This window comes from Octodon degus, unplaced genomic scaffold (genome assembly GCF_000260255.1).
Source record: "Octodon degus isolate 3935 unplaced genomic scaffold, OctDeg1.0 scaffold00037, whole genome shotgun sequence".
Taxonomy (NCBI): Eukaryota; Metazoa; Chordata; class Mammalia; order Rodentia; family Octodontidae; genus Octodon; species Octodon degus.
In genome coordinates this window covers 3,559,094-3,566,525 of record NW_004524613.1, presented here as the reverse complement: position 1 = coordinate 3,566,525, position 7,432 = coordinate 3,559,094, and the positions used below count along the sequence as shown (strand labels likewise).

General features: G+C 42.9%; 1 pseudogene; it reads left to right on the top strand.

Moving 5' to 3' along the window:
• Positions 1-2,727: 2,727 nt before the first annotated feature.
• LOC101586491 lies at positions 2,728-3,037 on the top strand (annotated as a pseudogene).
• The last annotated feature ends 4,395 nt before the right edge of the window (positions 3,038-7,432 follow it).

The following is a 7,432-nucleotide window of genomic DNA, read 5'->3' as shown; positions in this document are numbered from 1 at the left end:
TAATATATATATGAAGGATTTACAAGGAAGGCTTACAAGAGCTGTTGAGCAGTTAGGGTAGAAGGACGCTAAAAATCTGCCTGTGTACTGGAGAGATGGAGACTGCATTCAGAAGTCAAAGGCCTGGGGCTCACTGCAGAGCCCGGTGTGAGTCCACATCAGAAAGGGTCTGCATTCCATGTTGGCAGGGTGAAGAGTCTGTGCTAGCGTCATAGAAGCCCTGATTCAAAGGTGATGGCAAAGACTGGAGCTCCTCCAAAGAAACAAGAGCAAGAATGCCTTCCTTTTTCCTTTTTTGTTACATCCAAGCTCCAAATGGTGCCACCAACGTCTAGGGAGGGTCTTTGCTCTTCAGTAAGTCAGTCATCCAGACACACTCAGGAATATGGAAAATTAATCTGCTAGGTGTTTTTTTTTTTTTTTAATTCAAGTTGGTACCACAATTAACTATCTTCCCCAGACTTCCCAGTACCTGGGCTTGGAGGCACACCACAGAGCCTGGCCTGCTCCTAAATTTTCAAGTATGTGCTGAGAAGAGGGACATCTGATATCCCTGGGCTCAGAGGATGCCCCTTAAACTCCTCACCTCCAGCACAACATTCACATGACTCGCTTCCTCCTGATCCAAGCATTCCTCCTGGGATATCGCCTTCTCCAGGAATTCCTTGTCTCTTTTTGCAATCTGGTTTAATGGACAAGGAATTAGAGCATGTTCAGGGAGTGCCAGAGCAGAGAGGTGTGTGCTCCTCCCTCCTGCTTCCTATCCCTCTCCCCCTTGTCGGCTCAGCCATCGCCAGTCTGACTGGGTGTCCTTGGCCCCACCCTGCTCCATGTCTTTGCTACACACATTCAGGATCATGTGTGGCCCATCACCCATCACCATGTCTTCAAGTGCAGCTATCATGTCCTAGCATGTGCTGGGTGTGTGGGAGAGACCTGCTTTATGAGGTCATCATGCCCCATCCTGAGGCAAGTGCTACATTACACAAGGTGCAGGAGTCACATGCCAGGCAGATCAGCATGCCAACTCCATGCTCTTTCCCTTATCAGGCCACTCCCGCCATCACGTGCCGGTCCTCATGACCTAGGGAGAGGTAATTACCTCCCAAAGGTCTCCCTTCCAGTCACCGCTAACAGGATTCCATCGCCAACACAAAGAACTTCTAGGGGATGCATTCACACTCTAGCAACCTATAAGTTGAGGAGCACAGTGTCTTTCTGGGAAATAAAGAAGTCCTCATTTAGTTGGGAAATTACTTCTGAAAGTGTCTTGAAGGCTGCTGTGGACTCGGCCAGCTGCCAAATGACAAGGAAGGGCATCCCAGTGGCTGTATGAGAGGGACTCAGGCTGGGCAATGACATGACTTGGCTTCTATCCAAAAGGAGCTCTGACTTGGGAACACCCACTCATTTTCTGTAGGAGATGAAATTGTCACACAATGTGGCAGAAAGGATTCCTGTTATTCTTGTCCCTGGGCAGCAGGGAAGACCTGCAATGCAGGAGGCTGAACTCCCATTATCTTGCCCTGCCTGTCTGCAACCTGGTGGCCCCAGGTCATCACTTTACCTCTCCAGCCCTCACAGTGTAGAGAGTGCAGATCAGAAGCCAGTGAGGCCACGTCCACAAGATCTAAGGCAGCATGTCACAATATCAGTGATGTTTGGACTTGATAACTCTTTGCTGGGAGCAGTCATTCTATGCTTTTGGGGACAGTGAATAGCATCCCTGGCCTCTGCAGACCAGTCACCTACTAAACCCACACTCCTATGTAATATGTGCAAACTAAAGATGTCCACAGCCCTTGCCAAATGACTCTAGGGGTCAGAAGTCACCCAGCTTCTAGGACCACCAGTTCAATACCATTCTTGTCATTTCAAAAGAACTGAATAAATGTTTCTCATGTGCTCCTAGAACCAGGGTGGTAAGGATGGAGGGGACACCTGTGAACAGCTAGAGCAGCATCCCTTGACAGTGGCAGTGTCATTTGGCAGGGGGTCGCTGTGCTGGCATCAAGTGTGGGCTGGGGTGGACTCAGTTCTGGGTTACAGATACAGAGGGTTGGGTGGACAGAGGAGCTGGTATCGATTAGGTATGGGGGACCACCGATCATAAATGGAGCGTAGAGGATCTCCAAGGTTATCCTTGCCCTGCCCTGTGAGGCAGATTGGAACACAGGAACTCCTGCTTTCTTTTATCTAGCGATACTGTGGTGCTCACAGGGCAGATAGAACCTGCTAGGCCCACAAGGATGTTTAAAACAACGAAGTAGTCAGTAGTTTGCCCTGAGGAAGTTACAGTCTCTTTATTGCCCCTTGTCTCACCCTTGCAGGAATGCTCAGTTCTTCTTCTAATGCACCCCAATCACCATTACTGTTCCTAGAAACACACCCTTCACTCGCTGTCGCTGACACAGATGCAGTCAGTCAGTCCTGAGGTTCTGGCTGCCTTGTGGTCTTCTGTTCCCATGAACTGTTCCTCCTAGTTTCCCAATGCATCGCCATTTTGTCTTTTGCTCTTTCTTTTCCCCACATACCGTAACACCTGGCAGGACACTGGTGATTCACTGAAGGGATCCCTGATATTGGGGCAGGTGAGTGTCCAGGGGCCCTGACCTCCCCCTGGAAGCAGGGCTACTCGCAAATTGCACATTCACAGGGGAGTTCCCAGGTCTCAGTGAAAGTCAGGGGCATGGCTTTCTCTGCTCGCACTCGTCGCGTGGAGTAACAGGCGGGGCCACACCATGCAGAACGACGCCGGCGAGTTCATGGACTTGTACGTGCCGCGGAAATGCTCCGCCAGCAACCGCATCATTGGCGCCAAGGACCACGCATCCATCCAGATGAACGTGGCCGAGGTCGACAAGGTCCAGGCAGGTTCAACGGCCAGTTTAAGACCTACGCTATCTGCGGGGCTACTCGAAGGATGGGTGAATCAGATGACTCCATTCTAAGATTGGCCAAGGCCAACGGCATTGTCTCCAAGAACTTCTGAGTGGAGAGAGTTGTGGATGTGGAATGTCTGCTGCAAATAAATGGTCAGAATGTAAAAAAAAAAAAAAAAGTCAGGGGCATGGGGTGGGAGGCAGGAAGGCCCTGGGAGCTTCAGTGCTGCCTGCAAAAGAAAGCCCAGCTCCTCCAAGGGAGCCCTTGTCCTTCAAAGGGCCAGGAGGAACAGAAGGGGATGTGGACACAGGTCTCTGAGCTAGATGCACCAATGGCTGTGGGGCAAGGTGGCTACCAGTTCTCCACCAGGCATTGTAGGGAAAAGCGCTAGGTTGGTTGTTTTGTAGTTGTGACTGTCACTGCTTCTTTGCCTGGAGAGGGAATATGTTTTCTAAACTCTCACAGGGTATGAGCTGTTGTTGCTTGACTGGCTGTTGTTGTTGCCAAGCTGTTGGCAAGACACAGCTCCTCCTTGAGGTCCGGGCAGTTGCTCCTGTGTTCCCATGTCTAAGGGGAAGAATATGCTGGCCCAGTGGAGGGAACTCTCCATTTTTTTAAGGTGGAATTTTTAAGGTGTAGAAGGTGGAATTTCCACTTCACATCTGCTTCTACATCTTTGACTGGTTTTACAGTATGGTCACCCTTTGGTGACATCTCTGGGAGGTGACATCTTAGTCTGAAAGGCCCTGTCCAAAGCTTGGGCAGGGAGGACAAGAGTGAAGAATAGTAGTAAGGGCACAACATTTTCACCTCACAGAGACAAGGTAGAACCTCAAAATACCTTACGTCTGTCAGTCAAGCAACAAATACAGGGTGGAGGTTATCATGGCAATTTCCCATCAGTGTGAAGAGGACATGCCCCCAGGCCTCACTGGGCATCAAGCTCTGGGTACATGATGCCTATTTAGTGACACTTGTTCCTCATCTAGCCCAGTGAGCGAGATTTCTTGGAAAGTGAGAAAATGAGGGTGGGGGACAGTAACCCCTTCACACAGGGCCACAGTGGTGTCTATTCATTTCAAATGTCCATTTTGTGAATTAAGTCTTTTATCTTTGGCAGTCTAAGTCTTTTCAGTTCTTTTTTTAGTTCTCCCTCTGAGAAGTACCTGGTAAAAAATTTTTTTGGCATTTTATAGTTTATCTCTTCACACCACAAATTGTTTCCTTCACTGTGCAGAAGCTTTTTAATTTGTTATAACCCCATTTCTTAATTCCTAATGTCATTTCATGTGCAAATGGAGTCCTACTCAGAAAGTTTTCCCATCTGCCTAGTCTACAAGAGTTTGTCTTTTATCTCCTAGCAAATGAAATATTTCTTTTTAAATATTCAAGTCTTGGTCCATTTTTATTTTATTTTAGTACACACTGAAAGATATGGATATAGATTCAGTCATTGGAATGTGTGTAATCAATCATCCATCCAATCAATCATCTTTGCCCATTGTGTACTTTCTGCTCTGTAGTAAAGACTGAATATACCTGGGGTTGTTTTTGCATCCACTGTTCTGTTTCACTGATATACATGTTTGCTTTTGTGTCACTACTGTTATGGTTGGTGTCTAGGTGTCCCCCCAGAGCCTCATGCAGTCACTGGAGTGGCTTCTAGAGTTTATGATTAATTCATGATCCAATGCTGAGATTATGGGTGTGAGTGCTACCCCCACCTGGGGTGGGTAATCTGCATTACAAATGAGGGAGGGGAAGAGGCCACAGCTGCTGCTCCTCCCTTTGTTCTTTGCTGTTTTCTGCCACCATGAACAGCTGCCCTCTGCCATGTGGCACTCTGCCTTGGAGCCAGCCAAGTATGGACTGAAACCTCCACACACTGGGAGCTAAATAAACTTTTCTTTTTTTAATTTTGGGTGTTGGGTATTTTGTCCCAGCAATGAGAAAAAGGTAACTGAGAGAACTACCATGCTGGGTTTTTTGCTTGTTTGTTTGTTTTGTTTTGTTCTTACCACTGTAGCTTGTAATGTAACTTGAAATCTGCCTATGTGATGTTTCCTGTTTGTGTCCTGTTATCTAAGATTCCTTTTGCTATTCAGGATCTCTTCTTTTTCCCATACATTTTAAGATTGTTTCCTCCTGTTCTGTAAGAAATGTTGGTGGTATTTTGGATGAAGTTATACTAAATCTATACATCAGTTTTGTAGTATGGCTACTTTGACAGTTTTGATAGTATAGCCATTTCTGTTCAGAAACAAATATTTTACTATTTTTGATATCTTCCTTGATATTCTTTTCAGAGCACTGTAGTTTTTGTTACAGAAGTATTTCATTCCATTGATTTGTTAATTCCTATGTATTTAATTTGTCTTGAGGGTATTATAAATGGCATGTTTTTTGAGTTCTTTTTCAATGGATTCATTATTGGTGTACAAGAATGCTGGCAATTGATTTTATATCCTTCTACTTTGTTGAATTTGAATAATTTTTCTACAAATCTTTTGGTGGACTATTCCGGATATTCTATATAAAGGTTCATGTCATTTGTGAATAAAAATAGTTTGAGAATTTTTCCCCATTTCCTAAAGGACTGTTTTCATTTCTTTCGCCTATCTGATTGTTCTGGCTAAAGTTTCCAATAGTAGAAAGGAGTGGTGATCTCTGTCTTCTTCCTGATTTTAAATAAAAACCTTATAGTTTTTCCCAGTTACTATGATACTGGCAGCAGTTCTGTAATAAATGGTTTTTACCAGTTTGAGATGGTAAGATGATACAATTTCCTTCTGAGCTATTCAGTACCAGTAAAGTAGAAGTTTTTAAAGTAATTGCTGATAGTTTTCTGGATTTCAGTAATTTCTCTGTGATTACACCTTTTTAGTGCTAATTACATCAACGCCATCTTTGTTTTCCTTGTTTTGGTAAGTCGAGTAAGAGCTTGACTGTTTTGTCATTTCAAAAATCCATCTTTTCGTTCATTGACTCTGTATTTTTGGCAACCTCTGCTCTGATCTTTGTAACTTTCTGTCATGTATTGGCTTTGAGTTTTGATTGTTTTAGTTTTTCTAGGACTTTGAGGAGCATCATTAGGTTATTTGGGCTCATTCAGTTTTTCTAATATGGAAATTTACAGCTATAAGCTTCCTTTTAGGGATTTCTTTTTTAATAGATTTTTAATAATTGTTTATTATAAAACTGAAATTGAAGGTGTTGGGTGTGACCAGGCACTCCTATATCCATTGTCTTAGAGCTGTATACATTTGTGAGCTGAGACTATTTAGCCTTTTTAAAAAATAATTATTTATAAACTTTATTTTTTATTGAGAAATAAATATGAATGAGACAGTTTCACAGCTGATTCATAGGACAGTTTTGATAATCAATACATTGTACATTGTTATCTTCTTAGTGGTTATCCATAGTACAAGAAGTAAACAGGATAGTCTGTCCAAACACTGTTAGTACACCTCTTTCTTCTCATTGAATTAAGCGAAAGTAGCTGTAAATTTATCATAACTATTTTGCATATATAAATACAAAATGATCTTTCCTTTGCATCCTTTTTTTTTGTGGCCTGTCAGAGGTGAATACTCTATTGGCATCTAAATACTATAGGTGTTTGAATTCAACTAAACAATCTAACACTGTCTAGCAGTCTATAGTATTACTGGGTTATCCTCAGAAGTTATTGACTTGAGCCTTTTACAGCTCATCATATTAATATGGCTTTACTTTATATACCTCATTTCTATACTTTTCTGTTGGATGGTTAAGACCAAGATATAGCAAGACCTATATAACAAGAAATGTAGGGGCCGGGGAAATGGCTCAGTAGAATAAGCGTTTGCCTGGCAAGCACAAGGGTCTGAGTTCAATCCCCGGTTCCACCAAAATAAATAAATAAATAAAATAAAAATTAAAAGAAATGTAACTTCTGTATCTGATAAGGTCAGCCAAGTACTCTCAGGATTTATCCTGTAGCCCTGTACCACCCTTTGTACATCCTTTTGTCAGTGTCAGACATGAGGATGAGTCACGGCCATTGCTTGACCAATTTGCTCTCTGTGAAAGCTTGAGAAAATGTTTCTCTTCATGTGACTCTCCCCAGGCACACTTTACATCATCAAACACATTCCTCTGTGGCTCCAAAATCTTCATCAGAAAATTTGGAGCACAACTGAGTTACATGTTGTTACAGTACAGGTTCTCCTATGTCCTGAATCTTCACTGACCTTGAAAGGGTAGAGCCAAAATGTTGGCTGTCCTTGCAGCCCTTCCTTTTCTCCAATTTTAAACTGCTAACTTAAGTTGTTAACCCTATGGAAGAGAAGCTAATTATTAACCTGCAACATATGCAATTTGGTTTACCCTATCTGTCTAAATATCAAACATTTTGGCATATCATGGAATTTTCCATCAGGTATTTTCCATCAAATATTGATATGTTGAACTTTGAGTCCTTACAGAATAAATGGAAAAATAATTTCATAAAAGTAGAAATAAGCATTTACATATTTTTACAAAGAAATTTAGAAACCTAACCATA